At 52.7% G+C, this 18,448-nt stretch overlaps 1 protein-coding gene and 1 pseudogene across 4 annotated transcripts in view; one reads left to right on the top strand and one right to left on the bottom strand.

Moving 5' to 3' along the window:
• Positions 1–5,191: 5,191 nt before the first annotated feature.
• On the bottom strand, positions 5,192–6,586 carry LOC128779352 (serine/threonine-protein kinase MARK2 pseudogene; annotated as a pseudogene).
• Positions 6,587–15,120: 8,534 nt separating this feature from the next.
• Positions 15,121–18,448, top strand: part of P4HA2 (prolyl 4-hydroxylase subunit alpha 2) — a 31,404-nt gene continuing 28,076 nt past the window's right edge. For 2 of the 4 annotated variants that reach the window (XM_053912447.1, XM_071219487.1), the window contains exons 1-2: positions 15,121–15,201; positions 15,699–15,870. The gene's annotated coding sequence lies outside the window, so the exon portion shown is untranslated. The other 2 variants (XM_053912446.1, XM_053912448.2) reach the window with 2 other exon arrangements.

Below are 18,448 nucleotides of genomic sequence, written 5' to 3'. Positions count from 1 at the left end.
CTCCCCAGCCCCAGCCGGCCATGGCTGCCCCAGGGCCAGGAAGCTCGGGCATGTTCCAAGTAGCCCTTATGTGTTCATACCTGAAGCATCTAAAGACTTTTTCCTTTGCAGGGAACAGCCTTATGCCCTGTTAAAATCTTACACTTTTGAAAATCTCAGATGTGCATGCCTTGAAGTATCTGCTTGTCTGGAGTCTTTGAAGTTTCTTAACCTCCTAGCAGATTTCATGCATCTCCTCCTGAATGTGGTCTCTTTCTGGGAAGTTTCCACAGCAGGCGCTGCCCCGTAGCAACGATGATCGTGTGTTTTTCTTCCCCAGTCTGAAGGTCAGGGCCTCTAAGAAGTCACCCCCTACATGTAGGAAACTATGTGCCGACTTATTTCACAAACGTGTCTTGACCGTACGGGAGAGCCCCTTCTCTTTGTCGTTTACGTGAGTGACCAGGGGACTGTAAAGATAAATATTACCGTCCCTGCCCGCAGGAAGGTCATTTCACCGAGCAAACTAACAAACAGTCACCGTAGAAGATGCTGGAGTGACGAGATCGAGGAACGGGGTCATGCTGGTCAAGGTGGTACAAGGTGAAGTGCAGACTCAGAAGAGAGCAAAATCACATTAGATTATTTTTTAAAAGGGCTTTATAAAAATGGTAATTTACGCTGGGCTTGAAGGATGTATAGACTTCAAAAGATGGAGATAGTTTGCATGGAGTGTGGGGTGGGGTGGGCTCTTCTGTGAGGTGCAGCAAGAGAAAAGGCACAAATGCAAGAAAGTGAGCGAGTTTGTCAGCACAGTGAGCGGTCTAGTTTTGCTGGAGCCACAGCTGAAGTAGTAGAATAATGGGAAATAAAGCTAAAAAAGCAGACTAAAAGAAAATGTGTGGATGTAAGGTAAGGAAATGGGACATTATTGGCAATGAGGTGTATTTTTTATTGGACCATTTCACTGAGTTATGTTTAAGATCAAACATGAGGATGACGGCTATGCTGCTTTACTAAAGCCAGTGCTCTCCCACCTCTGCATGCAAACCACTCACCTCAAAGGTGTGGCCCCCTCAGGGCCACAGGGCCCTGTTTACAGACTTCATGGTGGTATTCTTCAGCACTATCTATTTTTAAGATTTTATTTTTTAAGGTAGAGGACAAGGGAGGGAGAAAGACAGGGAGAGAAACATCAATGTGTGGTTGCTTCTCAAGCGCCCTCTACAGAGGACCTGGCCAGCAACCCAGGCATGTGCCCTGACTGGGAATCGAACCAGTGACCCATTGGTTCACAGGCTGGTGCTCAATCCATTGAACCACACCAACCAGGGCAGCACTAACTATTCTTGAGGGATGCTTCTGGAAGTCATGACTTTTGTTTTTATTACCATTTCTTCCCATACTTCATTAATTCAACTTCTTTCATCACCTTCCCTGTCCATGTCTCTTAACTAGCTGACAGAGCTCCTAACTTACTCTCTGAAAACTTTTCACTGCTATGGTCTGTAATAGTTCTTCTGGAGCCCCTATGATTTGGATGTTGGCACGTTTGGCGATATCCCAGAATCTTTATTCTCTCCTCATTTTTCTTTTCTTTTTTTTTTTTTTTTGAATTCTTGTTTCTTCATTCTGTACTGGTTGACTGTTCATTTCTTCCTTATGTTCCAAATCACTGACTTGAACCCCAGCTTCCTTCCCTTCACTGTTGCTTCCCAGTGGATTTTTCTTTATTTCACTTAGGGTAGCCTTCATTTCTTCCCGTATGCATTTGCCGTAATGAGATCTCTAAGCATCCTTATCACCAGTGTTTTGAACTCTGCATCTGATAGACTGTCTATCTCTGTTTTGCTTAGTTCTTTTTCTGGAGTTTTAATGTGTTCTTCCACGTGGGCCATATTTCTTTGTCTTCTCAATTTGGCAGCCTCCCTGTGTTTGCCTCTGTGTATTGGGTAGAGATGCTTCGACTCCATCTTGGTGCTCCTGTTATATTTTGAGGGGCAGAGCCGTAGGTATTCACTAGGGTGGGGGAACCTGCTTTGCTACTTTGTGGCACTGTATGTGGGGCAGGGGTCTGAGAGGAACCAATGCCTCTTGCCCCATTTCCGGTATCTTCCCCCACTTCCTGTATTCGACTGGCACTTTTCTAGCTGCTGCCCTGGTGTTGAATCACAGACTGCGTAGGTTTGGTTCATTCTAGGTTGGTGCAGGTTTTTTAAACAGACTCTTCTGAGAGACTGGCATTTTCTTCCACTGCCCCAACCCCTACTTATTATTACAACCAGAACTCACGAGGCTTTATTTATTTGGTGCTAGAACTCTGGGCTGCTCGGTATGGCCTGGGGCTGGGATGCCTAGCTCGACAGGTGCCCTCCTGGCTTTCATCTGCCCCAGGGAAATGTGAGACAGTCCGTTCTGTTTGCCACTCCCGCCACTGCCTCACCACCACCGCTTCACCACGTCCTGTCTGCCCTGGCTCCCCATCTGCGCCTGGATGAATATTTCTTCTTCACATAGAGTTTGTATGTAAAGAAGACTTCCATACAGTTTGCTTTTCTGGCAGTTCTGGTTGCATTTTGTTTTGAGATTAGTTGTGATCCTTTTTATGATAGTGCGAGGGGGAAAGCGTGTCCACCTAGGCCTCCATCTTGACTGGAAGTCTATCATGTATATTTTAAATCTCATCTTTTCCTTCATAGGATTAATTGAAAGTGAAATTTTACATCACAATTCCACCTCAAAAATGGTCAAAACTTTCAAGGAGAAAGCATAGAATAAATATAATTAACATAATAATATGAAATTCCAGCCAAATATTGCTTATTCAAAGGTTCTGATGCTGAAATCTGTCTAATTTTTGTTTTAAAAGGCAGACTAGCCAGAGTTTGAGGGGGTTAAAGACAACCTAGCACCCAACTGAGAGTTTCTTTTTGTAGTAATTAAAAACGCTGAGGTAGAATTGGGAAGAGAATTACATGATGACAGTGTGAATCTATGTCAGTGTTGACGCCCTTGCTGCTCACAAACACTTCCTGTGCTAATACGTCTCCCAGGCTGTGGGGACCTTTGGTCTAAGCCAGTGCGGGCACGTGAGTGAGTGCGAGCACTTCTAAAGACTCCAGAGCCGCAGAGCTCACCATTCTGTTCACGGTGCTTCACAGGGATCACCGAGGTGACCGTACACCCCAGTCCCTCCCATCCAATGTCACACTCTTGTCCCAGCATGATCCTTATTCTCACATTCCCTTTTCCATTCCACCGTGTCCTGACTTGGGACACTCTGCTGTAGAGTCAGAGGGTTGATGGTTCACCTGTCCATCCTTTTCTGAGCCCCTGCTCTGCACCTGGCTCTGGGGAAATGGCCAGAATACAAAGGTGAGTAAGACAGTTCCCAGCCCCCACACACTCAGGAATGGAAGATCAGGGCAAGGAGGGGCAGGGGCCACTTAATGAGGACACCAAGTGATGTGCTGTTTGGATCACAGGGCAGGAGGACAGATGAATCTAAGGAACAGGGCAGGTTCCTCAGTGCAAAGGGCAAGCAGATCAGCTACTCGGTGATGTAAGAACAATGAATCAGCTCCCCAGAGGCAGGTAGGTCTTTCCCGTTTCAAACACTGTATTGACTTGCATGTCTGCCTGTTTGGGGAACTGGGGGGAAAGGATGAAAGTGAAACATCACATACACTTTCTAATTCACATTTCTTCAGTGGTTCCAAGATAACCTGCCCTGCCTGGTGAATCCTGTAACATGTAGAGACAGATAAAAGTGGTTGCAGAGGAACAGTACTCTCCACAATTGAGTAGTTTCAAACTTAAATCGGATCATATCACTTCCTTGCTTGAAACCCTTTGTGGGTTGACCATTGTTCTCAGAGTCAAACCCACACCCCTTTGGTGGCCCAGGAGCTCTGCCCTTGGTCTGCAGCCCCATCTGCTGCTGATCTCACTCCAGCTCACTAAGCTCGGGCAGACTCGGGTTTGGCTGTTCCCTCTGCCTGGAGCGCCCTTCCTCCAGAGCTTTACAAGTCTGACTTGTATGGAGGGACAGCCCCCCTGAGACTGACAGCAGCCCAGAGGGAGGCAGCAAAGCCAAGAGGTCAGGAGAGGGGTACCTGCTGATGTCACAGAGCAGCCAGCCTATGGGCTGTGTGACAAGAGAAACTCTGCCTGCTTCACCCCCGCTGTGCCCTGGTGTCTGGAACAGGCCCAGCATGCTGGGTGCAGGCCTTTTCCCTGCAAAACCACATCTGTTACTGCTGGGAGTAACCCTAATAAAGCCCAAGTCCTGCACCACTACAGGCTTCTCAGACTACAGGATGCCCCGCCCCAATTCTGTGCAGAAAGAATTGAAACAGTGTCCAGTACATCGTTTTGGATCGTCTAGTCTATTACAAAATGTAGCAAAACCAAGACCTTTAATAAGAACCACCCCAAACAAGGGAGCAAAGGAGAGCAGGGGAGGGGAGAAGGTCCGGGGAAAAGATTCCAGTCTCTGAGGTTTGATTAGATGGGGGCTGAGGGGTGGGCCCGCAGTGAGGGTTGGCCTCTCTTCCTGACCTCCAGGGGCTCCAGGCCGTCCTCCTTAAGATTCTTCTGAAGGCCACAAGAAGGCTATGAATCCCGTGCGGGAACGCTGCAGTGGTTTGCTCAAGTCCATGGTCCTCAGGACCAAGTTCTCTCACGTGCACACACAGCGTGTGTGTGTGTGTCTGGCAGCGCTCTTACCCGCAGCTGTCTTGCTGCCTCTGGCTCCTCTCCCACACCAGTGACCGGCCTCCTTGGAGCTGAGTAACTTCAGGTTCAGCTTTTGAAATGTAGGGAGTGTGGTAGGGAGTGTGGCCCCGCTGGTGTGGCTCAGTCTATGGGATGTCGTCTTGCAAGCCACCGCGTCCCTGGTGGATTCCTGGTCCCTGGTTGGGCCCAGAGTCCTCAGGTCCTTTTTAAAATGTATCTGCTGTAGGCGGTCCACAATTTTTAAACGTTACACCGGAGTAACTCTTTTCTTAGTGGACGGCCTACAGCAAATACATTTTAAAAAGAACTTGAGGACCCTGCGAGCAATGCCCTGCCGGCGATGGCGGTGGCCAGAGGGAGAGCCTGGGGTCCCACCACCCAGCTCTGAAACTTGGAAGGACCTGCTGGTGCTGCTGCTGGTGGGGGAGCCCTCAGGACCACACTGGAGGGCTGGGCTGGGAGTGGCAGTTCCAGACTATGGGCCGGGTAGGGGGGTGGAGGTCCTTGCTTCCAGGGCTGGAGAGTAAGACAAGGAACTGGATTGCAGGCTGGGTGGGGGAGCAGGCACCGTCTCTCCTGGGATGGAGGTGGACGTGGAGGAGCTGGATTGCAGGCTGGGTGGGGGAGCAGGCACCGTCTCTCCTGGGATGGAGGTGGACGTGGAGGAGCTGGAGTCCAGGCTGGGTGGGGGGGCGGACTTCCTCACTTCCACTCTGGGTGGGGGATCTCTCTTGCTGGCTTCCTTGCCACCTAGGGAAGTGCTAGAGCTTGAGTCCAGGCTGGATGCAGGGCTGGAGGAGGGAATGGAGGGCTCCACCTCTTGGCTGCAGGAAGTGCTGGTGCTGGGCTCAGAGGAGGGGCAGGGCCTTACCTTTATGGTGGAGCCCTGCATCTTGGTGGTCTTTGTCTTGAGGATCAGGTAGGTTCCCATGATCCTATCATATTTATTGTGCGTTAAAGAGTCCTGTATTTCCTGCTTTTTGAAACCCATGTCCCTCATAATTTGGGCTACCTGGGGGTCAATGTCCCCCCAGGGAGGCTCACTGTAGGGCCTCATCTCCTCGTCCTCACCCATATTCACCCACGAGTCTTTCATGAGGGCATCTAGGGTGGGTCTCTGGCTGGGGTCAACAGTAAGCATTCTGTGCAAGAGTTCCTGAATTTCCACTGAGGTGAAGTCTGGTAGATGCAGCTCTTTATTGTGGATTTGTTTTATCACTTCCCCAGCAGTGTCCCCCACAAACAGGTGCTCCCCCGTCACCATGCAGTAGAGGATGACCCCCAGACTCCAGACGTCCGCCTTGGGGCCATCGTACACTCGGCGCTCTAGAATCTCCGGGGCCATGTAGGGGAGGGTGCCACAAAATGTTGTCAGCTTGTAATTGGAAAAGTCCCTGCTGAACCCGAAGTCCGCCACTTTGATATTCAGGTGCTCATCTAGAAGGATGTTCTCAGGCTTGAGGTCACGGTGTACGATGCCTTTGTGATGGCAATAGTGGAGGGCGGAGATCATTTGTCTGAACATGGGTCGGGCTTGGGGTTCAGTTATCCGGCCGCACTCCTGCAGGTGATCGCACAGGTCGCCTCTGCCCGCGTGTTCCATGAAAAGAATATGTTTGTCTGGGGTGGTGATCACTTCAAACAATGCTATAATATTCGGATGGTGTAAGGTCTTGAGCGATTTCATCTCCTCAAACTCTGCAGTCAAGCCCCGCCGGCTAATAGTTTTGAAGGCCACCTTGGTCCCAGTGAGCCAGTGCCGGGCCAGTTTGACCTCGGCAAAGGACCCCCTGCCAATCGATTTCAGGAATATGTAATCACCGGTATGGTCCTTCTTCTTGCCAAAGGCGGCCAAAAACTCCTTAGACATGGTGACCTCAAAATAAAGACCAAATAATATAGAAAATAAAATGAAATAAAAAAATAAACAAAAATTTGAAAAAATAAAATACCAAGAAAATAAAAATAACAAAAGGATCAAAAGAATTAAAAAAATAAAAATAAAAACAGAAAGGACAAATTAAAAACTTTAAAAATAAAAAAGTGTATGAAGAAATTATAAAATAAATTATAAAAATATACAAATATATGATATATCAATATATATGATATATAAAATATATAAGTAGTATAAAATATATGAGTATTTACCTGTATATAAAAGGTATAAATAATATATAATATATAAATATATAAAAATATACCAATGAGGTATAATATACAAATGTGTATAAAAATATACAAATGATATATAATATATAAATGTATATAAAAATATACAAATGATATATAATATATAAATGTATATAAAAATATACAAATGATATATCACAAAATATAGAACTAAAAATGTAAAAAAATAAATGAAATAAAATGAGAAAAGAGAACTCAAAAAATGAGAAAAAGAGGCAAAAAAAGAAGAAGAACGAAGAGAAAAGAAAAGAATGAAAACCAAAAATGGAAACAAAGAAGAAAATAAAAGAAATGAAAGAAACAAAAAGCAAGAAAGGGAGGAAGTTCGTCCACGTCCAACAGGTCACCTGAGTCAGCTTCCTGGGCTCCAACGGACAAAGAGCTGCGCCAGCCAGGGGCTTGTTTATATAGGAGCAGTGGGTGGGGGACCCATCACAGGGGGCCTTATGAGGTCAGAGCAGGAAGTGGACCAAGGGCCGCTGGGGATAAACTACAGTGGTCTTCTCACTTTTGGTCTCATGACTGTTCTACTCTGGAAAAAAAATAAAAGGGTCCCCAAAGAGCTGTTTTTAACAATGTGGGATATCAAAGATTGGTATTTCCTTTATTAGAAATGACAATCTGTAAGATGAAAACACAAAGGAAAAAAATTCTGACTTATTCTCAGGTCTCAGTTCAAATCCCACCTGCTTGGACAGGGCTTCCCTGACCCACAGCTCCTACTGCCTCACCCAGCCCATCACGTTTGTCATCCTCACAGCCCTGACCTCAGGGCACCTGATTCCTGTCACTGTGCGTCCTTCCCGTGAAGGGAGAGGCATGACCCCAGTGGTCCCTGTGTCCAGCACAGTGAGTGGCATTGAAGTAAATGTTTAATAAGTATTTGGTCACTGGATTAATAGGAGAGTTTGGGGGAACAAACGAAAATATGGCCAACTCTTTCTTTAATCAAAGTGACTCATAGACTATCTTTAAGAATTCATGCCTGTCCTCCCTCAGCTTCTGGGGCAGATAAGACAGGAAGGAGCAAGGCTGAGACTGGGTTTCCAGGTGTGTGGGCGCTTGGTGAGCCTGAGGAAAGCCATGTGGTGGGGACCTTGCTGCAAAGATTAAAGAAGATGATTCATCTCTCCAGAGGGACTTGCCAAAGGAGACAGTGAGTTGGATCTGCAGTGAGGCTGCAAGGTACTTTTACACTTGGAACACCCGTTTGCACATTGCACACGGACCTCTCAGGGACCTGGAGTGGCCGTGTAGGTAAATGTCTGTGCATCTGGAAGGAACCATCTCTGGGGAGAGAAGTGATGATGAGGCTGGTTCATTTACATGTGTGAAAACACTGGGAAGCCTCTGGGTGAAAGGACTTCTGCAGAGGTACAGAGGGTGAGGTGACACGTTGGGTCCAAGTGTGGCCTTCTACGGCAGCACAGAGGGAGCAGGCAGGGGGAGCCTCTGGAACAATATATTCAGACTTGTCCTCAAAGAAAGCTCCCGACTTCAGAACACTGAGTGTTTTAATCACATGCATAAGTTATTATTCTAGTCATTGTTCCCCTTCCATATTGCTCTCCTAAAGTCTCAACTTTGCATACAGGGTGTCGTTAGAGGAACTTGCCTGTGAGGTTTTCCCTGTACAACACTTCAGTTATTTCCCTTTTACCTTACATCTGTGACACTCAGTCCCTGAGCATGACGGTCTCTGTGGCTGAGCTGGTTGGGACCACATGGGGTCATTTCATCCATTCTAGACACATGGTTACAAGTTACAGTCGGACATTAGAATAAGCTCAGGAAGGAGCTTTTAGCATCTATGTTCATCAGGGACATGGGCCTAAACTTTTCTTTCTTTGTAGTCCCCATCTGGTTTTGGAATTAGGATAATGCTGGCCTTGTAAAATGAATGTGGGAGCCTTCCCTCAGCCTGAATTGTATGACAAAATTTGAGGAGAGGTGTTAGTTCCTCTCGAAATGTTTGGGACCCAAATGGGGTGTTTCATCAGTTCTAGACAGATGGCACAAGTTACAGCCGGAGATTCCAATAAGCTCAGGAAGAAGGGAGAACCGAACTAAAGCTCCCAGTGTTTGAGTTTTGTATATCCATTGGTAAAAATAGTATTGATAGTTACTTCAGAAATAATATCAAGAGAACAGCACATTTTCTCAGGATAATGATCTTCGTCAGCAATGTCAGTAGAGACTCAGTGATTAGGTTTTTCACATAAAACTGTCAAGGCAAAAGCCAAGCTTAAGAAAAGAAAGAAACGGGCAATGGTCTTTTCAATGTGCTGGGTCAATTACGTACTTTTATACACCCACTGATATGCCCACGGGCATGTAGCGTGTTTATGTTTTTCTCGACCTTGTAATTTTCTCACTTTGGGAGGGAGGTGGGCAGTGAAGAATTTTATTACTTGTTCTCGGAGGAGGAAAGGCTTGTTTGCTTTGCTGAGCCTGGCCCTTCCTGAGGGGGAACAGAGCGCCCGGACCCCTTCCGTGGATGCAGATGTGTCCTGGGAATGGCTCCTTCAGATCTGACACCCTTTCTCTGTTCCTCACGTCTCTTTGGGATTTTCTTCAACTGCTTCACCTCTGAAGCCTCTTCTTCCTCAGGGGATAGCAGGGCCTGCTCGAGACTCAGTGGCCATTCCCAGATCCAGGCCTGCACGCTGTCCACAGCAGACACCTGCTCGTTCCGGGGGCGTCCCAGACCATCACCAAGGTTCTGGTTGGATGGACGCTGCACACGGAGCCCCAGGAGAGGGCGCCCACGCCGGCCTGGGGCTTAGGACTTCTGGTCTCTTCACACACGAGCTGTGTGAGCCCAGCGGGCCAGGCCCACTCACTGCCCACTGAGTGCCCTCGCTCACAGTTCCCCTTCCTGTGCCAAAGGTATCTTAAAGAGGTGCCTGTCACTTCACACTGGCTGGAAAGATAAAATGCAAAGTCCCTAGCAACCTATTTGTAAACCCCTGTCCCTTCCATGTATCACCTTGACAACACAGTATTGAACATTGTAACATAATAGAAGACAGTTGAACTGTTACTGGACGGGGGCCTGGCCCTGAGTGGGTCTGCCGAGGGCCAGTGGTGTGCGTGAGCTCTTGACTTTGTGTAGGAAAGATTTCACCACATAAGTCCAGGTGAGTCTGAGGATACATTTCTTAAAGTTGTGGACAGTGAAACAAGGAAGGGCTTAGCACAGAAGAACAACAGAGAGCCCAGGCTGGTGTGGAGAGCAGGACCAATGAAATGGCATTGGTCTGGTCAAGACAGCTTAAAGTACAGAGAACAAAGTGGAGTCACTCATGTCAACCGAGATGGCTACCAGTCAGCCATGGCACTTTGGTTCGAGAGTGAAGCCACCTAAGTCAGAGCAGACACATGTGGCAAGGAGCCGTACCTGAGATATCTGCATGTGTGATCAGAACAGCCCCGTCTGGAGAGTGGGAGCAGCCACACATAGGCTGCTGCCCAAATTCGTCACTTGCCAGCAGGGGCGCCAGGACACTGATCAAGAGACCGAGAAGGGCGGAGTCCACCACTGTCAAGGGGTAAGGGAGGCAGGCCTCAGACCACTGCTGACACAGCTGAGCTCCACAGGCCAGAGTGCTGCTCCACGCCACACTGCTGTCCCCTGGCACGGGCCGCTGGAGGCTCTGCCCTGCCCTGCCCTGCTGGACCGAGGACGTCGTCTGCTCTGCTGCCCACCTGGCTCCCGAGATCCTTCCTTGCAAGACGCGGACAACTCCCTCGCCCACCGTGCTGACTCCCAGGACCTGGGAGGGACCTGGATAGGAGGGTTGGTCCCATAGTCCAGTGAACAGCCATGCACTGAGTGTGCTGCTGATGGGTGTAGAGAGTGTCAACAAACACAGCTCCCTCTGAGCGGCATTGGTTAATCCTGGGACTCTGCCCTGCGGAGCTCCATGGAGGTGCCCGGTACTCATGTAGCCTGGCCAGGCCTCTGGCTTCTGTGATGGTGGCCAGGGCCCAAGAAGCATTCCCCATCTGGCCAGGCTCAGTGCCGAGCAGTAGAGTTTGCCCACTCGTCCTCCTGCCCCAGGGAGGGGTCCCAGGTGAGTGGGGAGGACAGAAGCAGGGCAGGCTGAGGGGTCTCTGTGCAGAGGGAAGGCCTGCAGCCCACCGGCCCTCCCATTCCCTCAGTGACCTGTCTGCCCAGCACAGATATTTCTTTACCATCCCCTCTGAAGAGACACCTGGCCCTTCTCTGCCCGTACAAAGGTGCTGCAGGGCCTCTGTTCTCCTGCTAGTGTCCCCACTACATGGAACTTCTCTGACATTCCTGGCCCCTGAACCCCCAGCAGGGCCTCAGCTGCCCCCAACAAATGCTTGCAGAGCGCGTGCAGAATGGACACAGTGGTGTCGTGACCAGAAGGGAGGTGTGGCTTTGCTTCCACGATGGATTTAGGGAAAGGACTGTGACCTGGCTGTTCAAGGTGGCTGTTTGTCCATGAAGTGACACACAGCGCAGTGTGCTTGGTGAGGTGTGCTGGGGGCCACAGTGGTGCCGGGTGTGCGCCCCCCCCCCCCCCCGCCTCCCTGCCTCCCTCCCTGCCTCCCCGCAGTTTTGTTTCCAACCCCCTGTCCGGTCCTGGGTGCCAGGCCCAGTGCTAGAGCTGGAAGCACAGTGAGCAACAGGACCGAGGCAGCTCCCCTCTGTGAGCAGGCAGCACGGGGGAGGGAGCAGACATGGACGAGGTCAGGCTGCACACCTGAAGTTCACCCGCGAGGAGTGAGGAGCAGTGGGGTCTGTGTGGGAACCTGGCTCAGGCTGGACCCCGGGCTTCTGGAGGAGCCCTTTTTGGGAGAGGAGGGTTGTAGACAGGAAGAATGACACAGTCAAAGGCCAGGGGACTGCAAGATGCCTGGGGTGCTGGAGCCTCGAGTGTGAGGTTGCACATGGTGAGCGAGGCCTTCTGGGCTGGGTGAGGGGACTGGTAGCTTCCGGAGACCTGTGTCTATCCTGGGGGCAGGGACACCTTTGAGGGGCCCCTAAATGGGAACGACAGGGACAGAATCACACTGTTAAAATGCCACTGTGCCTGTGGAGTGCAGAACGGGCAGAGGGAGCTGAGTAGGAGCTGGGGACCAGGATGGGTGGTCTGCATGAGCCACAGTGGTGCCCTGGACTGAGATCCTCCAGGTGAGGCCTTCCGTAGGGTCACCTTGGGGGGGGAACATGAGCCTGCCTGGGAGGGGCTGGATTCACTTCCTGAGGGGCAGGACATGCCGGAGGGAAGCAGTGCGGGTGGTGTAGGGTAGGGTGCGGGCAGATACTGAGCTCACCTATGGAGCGGCTGCAAAGAAAAGGCTATGAATGTCTGCAGTGGGCTGGGCCGGGCCGGCCGGCCGTTCAGAACCAGGAGTCATAGATTTATGGGGACCCAGTAGCCCATGCAGGGCATGAAGGAATGTCAAGTGTGATGTGTTGAATGACACCCCTGAAAAGCTATGTCCATGTCCTAATTCCTGGGCCCTGTGAATGTGACCTTATTTGAAAAAAGGGACTTCACCTATACATCAAAGTTAAGGATCATGAAATGACATTATTCTCATTACCCCCGTGGGCCTAAATCAGATGAAAAATACCTTTATAAGAGAAGAGAAGATGCAGACACAGGAGTGAGTGGGGTCCCGGACCCGGAGGCCCCGTGGGGGGCATAGTCGGGCCTTTGACAACCTCTGTGTGGAATGAGGCATGAAGGAGACAACCATCCTTTCATGGGGGGCAGCAAGCACCTGTTTGTGGCAGGGGTGAGGAGCTGATGACGGACAAAACTGCATATAACTTACATACTCTGGGACTCCCAGGCCAGTGGGGGGGGGGGGGCGGGGGGTAGCTATTAATCAAACATTCAACGACATCAACTGTGGCAAATCTTACAAAGCATACCGGGCCTAAGAGACTGTTCTAGGAGGTTCTGACTTGGGCAGGGAAGTGAGGAAAATCCCTCTGAGGGGATCAGAAGGATTTAATTGGGGATTAAAATCCTCCCTCTAGAAGGATTTTTCTAGACAGGAGAACGGCATGGGGAGGCCTGGGAGTAGTGTTGCTGCAGTGTGGCAGGGAGGTGGGAGGAAGCAAGAGTGGAGGGAACAGCCAGCTAGGAAACCCTTGCAGTCATTCAGGGAAAGAGGAGGGGCGGGAATGGATGGATTTGAGAGAGAGTCAGGAGGTAGGGTTCACTGGCTGTGGGGTATGGAAGGACAGGGTCTGGGGGTGAGGCAGAACGCATGACTCCTAGACTTCTAGTCAGGGAACCTTGGGGGAGGGGGAGTGGCTCCTTCAGGGTAGCAGGGAAAACGAGAGGTGTGGAGGAGGGGAGGGGAGAGAGCATGAACTCCGGGCCTGCGGACACTCAGGTGGAGACGCAGACTCTGCAGTCCGTTCTCTGAGTCTGCATCTCAGGAGTCAGGGCGAGCACAGAGAGAAATGTGTGAGTCATCTGTGCAGAGGAAGAAATGATAGAGGAGGAAAAGAGAACCCCTAGGTCTGAGCTTTGAGGAGCCCCCACCTTCACTGACTAATGGGGAGAAGGGGAGAGGAGAATGTGCTTGGGGGCAGGGTGGGGAGAAGCCTGGGCAGAGGTGGCCAGAGGGGATGGTGGAAACCAAGGGACTTGAGTGTTCCAGGGAGGCAGTGGCCGGACGCTGCTGACCTGTCAGACACCACTGGCAGCTTCCGCAGATGAGGACTGAAGCGTGACTTGAATTTAGGAACTTGGAGGTTACAGAAAATTTATTGAGACCTGGTTTGCCGTAGAGAGGGGGCTGAGGAATGGGAGGGAAGTGAGGACGAGGAGACAGAGGGCTCTTTCAGGGGAATTTGCTGTGATAGGGAAGGAGAGTGACGCTGCGGTAGCTGGTGGGGTTGAATGAGGGTTTTTTCTATAGCTACTGGCTTGGACATGTTTGCAGGTCAAGGGAAGGACCCAGTTGAGAGGGGCAGGGTGACCGTTCAGGAGACCACAAGGCAAGCTCCCGGGAAGGAAGAGAGGATGGGAGGGTTTGGGCCGACAGAGGGTGGCATAACAGGATGTCTTGGATGCAGGAAGGTTTCTGTGCGGTGTGAGCTCTGACTAGTGGCTGATGCAGGCCAGAACTGCAGCTCTTTCTGTATTTTACGTGTTGTGTGTACTTCTGTGTGTGTGCTCGTGCCTTCCCAGCTCTGGGCTGCCAGCTTGGACAGTGTGTTGTGGGGAACGTCCTGGGCAGTGCCTGGGCAGAGGCTGGGAACCTCCCACTCCGGGCATGCTCCCTGATGAGATTCTCAGATGAATTTCTCCTCATTCATGTCCAGGAAGGTTCATAGAACAGGCGTGGGAACCTGCTTGGCCACCAGGGCCTTGTCCGGCTCAGGCTGAGGTTTGCTGCATCGGTGCCTTCATGCCCGTCCAGACTGGAGCAGCTGAAGGAGGCATCCACTGTTTTGGGCCCGTATAGTATGGAAGGGTCTGGGCAAACCAAGGGTTGGTCCTAGTGTGCCAACACCCTCTTCCCTCCCCCACTAGCCTGTCGCTTACACTTCCATGTGGAGCAGTGCGTGGCCCAGGAGCTGGGGACAGTTTGAATCCCTTTGGGCGCTTGGCCCTGGGGGTGGCCACCAGGTCTCTAGTCCTCTGAAGGGCCTTCTCCACTGCCCTGTACTCTCCTCTGACAGCTGGGCTCCTGCCCCAGGTGATATTCCCCTCCCCACCTCAACCCCTACACACACCCCACCCGCTGGTGGTGGTGATGTGGAGGGGGCAGTAGTTGAGCTCGTCCCCAACAAGACCACCAAGGAAACGGGCGCGAGCTGAGGCCAGGGGAGTCAGCAAGCACCCAAGGCCGCTCCCCGCACAGCACGAGGGCCGGGGTCAGGTCGGGGGCCGGTCCGGAGCCTTTCTGCAGCCGCCGCGGGGCTGGGACGGAGGGCGGGAGGCATCCCACAAGTGGGAGCCCGGCGGAGGGTGGCGGGCGCGGCGTACGTGCGGCCGGCGGCGGGCGGCATGAAGGGCGCGCGGCGGGCTCCCTCCCGGCCCGGGGCCCGCGCCCCGTTCCCGCGCGAGCCTGCCCGCGGGGCCGCGGGCGGCGGCGACCCCGGGCTGAGGCTCTCCCGGCGCGGAGCGAGGGCCGGGCCGGCTTGGGGGCGGGAGGTGGGGACGTGGCGGCGGCTCAAGCGGGCGGGGCCGGGCCGCGCGGGAGGCGGAGCCGCGGGCGGAGGAGGCGCCGGGCGGGCCGGGCGCCGCCGCGGGAGGTTCTGGAAACGCCGGGAGCGGCGTGTGTGTCCGGGTGAGCGCCGTGCCTGCTCGGCCGCCGGGTCCGCTGCGGGGCTCGGGCGCGGGCCGGGGGCGCCGGGCCGTGCGTCCTGCCCCTGCGGGGCCGGGGGTCCCGTCGCCGCAGCCCCGCGCCCTCCGCCCTGGTCGTACACCCGCCTGGGTTCCTGTCCCGCCGTCCGCGTCCCCTCCCCGGGCTCAGGGTGGTGAGGTCAGCGGCGCCCTTCCTGCCGGTGTCCTCGGCGGCCGCGCCAGGCGGGGAACTTGGCCGCCCGGCCCTGTCAGGCTCCGGGAGGGGGCGGCCTTGCCCCGAGGCTGCCCAAAGTTGGGGACGGGTGGGGCGGGGGCGTCTGCGGACCTTGGGGGTCCGCTTCTTGTCTGTGAGGTCCACCTTCCTCCCTCCAAAGGGCGAAGGACTGGCAGTCTGTGTCGTGACCCACCGAGGTCCACCTGGGTGCTCATTAAAAGACTGGCTTTTTTATTAGAAAGTTTTTTTTTTTCTCCCCTCTTCAGACATCTCTTTGGAATCTTCGTTGCTTTTCCTCAACGTCTGTGAGGACTGTGACAACTAGTTAACTAATTCAACAAACGGACCCTTCTGTTCGCCAGAAACGAAGGAGTTGCTAGCCGGTGGGGCAGACCCACTGCACTGGAAGACGGGAAAGTCCAGGCCCAGAGTGGTGTGGTGAGTGCTGTGCTGGGAGGGAGCCCCAGGCTGCGGGTAGTTGGTAGAGGACAGGATGCTTCAGGCCAGAGGGCTCCCTGGAGGAGGTGACTCATTGGCTGGAGCGGTCAGATGAAGTCTGAATAAAGGCTCACCTGGACAGAGGAACAGCCTGTGTGAGAAGGAGCAGACCTGGGCACTCCAGTGGAAGCATGGTGATGGGGAAGGGACACTTTATGGGGTAGCTGCCCATGGACCCTGTCCACAAGAGCTTCAGGTGAGAGGACAGTGCCTCGTCCTGCACCCTGCATGGAGATGGTGCTCAGCGAGCCCTTGCAGCTTGAGAGTAATCAGCACTGCAGAGGTTGGCCCCTGGCCTCTACATTGACACCTTTAAGATGGCGCAGAAGAACGTGAGAGTCCCTTTCAAGACTGACTCGTGTCCTCTGCTGTGTAGTGACCCCCAACGCTTGTGCTCCCTGATGGAAACCTGGCAGCAGCCGCCGTCCTGCAGGAGGTCCGGGCCCCGAGCACAAGGGATGAATGTCGCTTTGTAGCATAGGGCATACTCAGATGTTTCAGGTTTTGCAGAGATCCACTCTCCACCTAAAAGTTATAGAACGTTTTTGCAAGCTGCTGCTGCTGCTTCTCAGCACATGTCCCATCTGGGGCAATACATTCTACGGTTTAGTTCTCTGTGAAATGAACTAAGATTTCCTTTGGCTCGTGCTTAAACTACTCCTGAAGTGTCTAGGGTGCAGTTCTCTCACTGGGTGGTTCTGGGCCTCAGGGCTCAGCCTCTTTGTTCACTTCTACTCACGAGATCTTTGGGCTGTGAATCCTTTGCTTCTAGTGCCTTCTTATTTGCAGATGGCCAAGTGTGTCCAGTGTGCGTCCCTGCCAAGGAAGCCACGTAGCAAGGATGGAGAGAGTTGGCTGGGGGCCTCACCCCAGAGATGCTGTCATACTGGGCTACTGTAGTTCTCTGAGAGCTCAGCAGGCAGCCGTGGTGACGGCTAGTCTGGAGCGCGAGATAGGCCCTTCTGCCCTGCTGCATGCTCTGAAACGGGCTGCCCAGGAGAGTACTTACTTTGCTGGTTTCCTCTGGTCACAGCTGATCTCTGTTTATTCCTTGAGTACCCCCTGTGTGCCTGGATTCTGCAAAGAATAACAAGCCTGAGGTCGGAATGAGGAAGGAGGAGGAGGTATCAGCACTGTTCTTGCCTCTGGGTAGCTCATAATCTCTCTGTGATTGCTGCTTCATGCTGGCAGCTGGCTGTGTTCTGGGGGAGGAGCCCAGAATGTGAGTGTTTATCAGGAGGAGAGACTGAGCGTGCAGCCCTGCGGAATGAGTGGGGTGAGGGAATCTGGGATCCACTCGTTTCCTGAGAGAGCCTCACTTTTTGCCTGCCCGATTTGTGGCCATGCTGGCTGATAGTGTGCACTGGGCTGGTGGCCGTGTCCCTGACTGCTGGTATCTGTCAGAGTTTAATTTTATGCAGATGGCGTTGGCAGGAAGTGCTGTGATGCAGGCACGTGCAGGCCCAGTGTGCTGGAGCAAGACTTACCCTGAACATGTTGCTCAAATCTAGTAATTTAGGCTTTTGAAGTATCTCGGTGCGTCAACCTGTCCTAGAGCAGAGAGGTCTGGTGGCTCCTGGAGCTTGGATTGTGCTGGGGATGTGGAATGGGGGATAGAGTTTTTATCTCAGAAAGAGCAGAGGGGAATGAAAAGTATGGACTGGACCTCGTGAAGTGTTGGGGCAGTGAGTATTCCCGCTGAGATAGGATCTGTCTGAGCCTGTTCACAGACCAGCGTCTGCTCTCCACCTTTCACGATGTACCTACTACCATATAGCCTGTGTTGGACCTGGAGCTCCTGAGGGCCAGGGTGTGGCCAGGATCCTGAGGCCTTGTACTTGTAGGAGGCAGAGAAATAGCTGAGCTTGTGGAGGACTGGCCTAGTGCCTCGCCTTTTACCAGAGATGTCCCTCGTTTGGTGAGAGTTCGAGCCAGTGACCGACCACTTCCAGGTCTGTTCCTGAATGGCCGGTGTGCTGCCGCACCCCTGATGCTGCTCTCTCATGAATTAACGTTGCATCCCTTCGAGCGCTCCTGAGACTGGAGATGGCCCATTTCCTGCCTTGTTTTCATCTTCACTGTCCCCTGGACTGGACCTTCTTCCTCTCCAGGGGTCAGCTGGGCAGCCAGCCACCTCGGGTCTACTGATGTGCCTGCAGCACCCTTGGTGCAGCTGACTGGTATCAGTTGTGCCTGGTGCTGCTGGGCTGCCCACTGACATCTGTCGTCTCATTCAGTCCTCACAGCAGCCCCGTGGGATGCAGGTCCTAATGTTAGCAGCGTTGGGCAGATGGGAAAACTGAGGTGCAGGAGACCTGTAACTTTGCTAAGGTCACAAGGCCAGGCAATGATGGTGGAGCTGAGATTTAACTCTGGGGCTGTCTGACGCCAGGGTGGGCGTGCCCTGCCGACTGGACTGTTCTGCCCTGAGCTGGGCTGCTTGGTCATTTGTGAGGGCTGTGATGGATGTCTGGGCAGGGGCATCTGTCACCTGAACTCGGGGCACCATGTACCCATC

The sequence above is a fragment of the Desmodus rotundus genome, chromosome 10, assembly GCF_022682495.2.
Source record: "Desmodus rotundus isolate HL8 chromosome 10, HLdesRot8A.1, whole genome shotgun sequence".
Lineage (NCBI taxonomy): Eukaryota > Metazoa > Chordata > Mammalia > Chiroptera > Phyllostomidae > Desmodus > Desmodus rotundus.
Note: the sequence above shows the minus strand (reverse complement) of the source record. Positions and strands in the feature narration are given on the sequence as shown.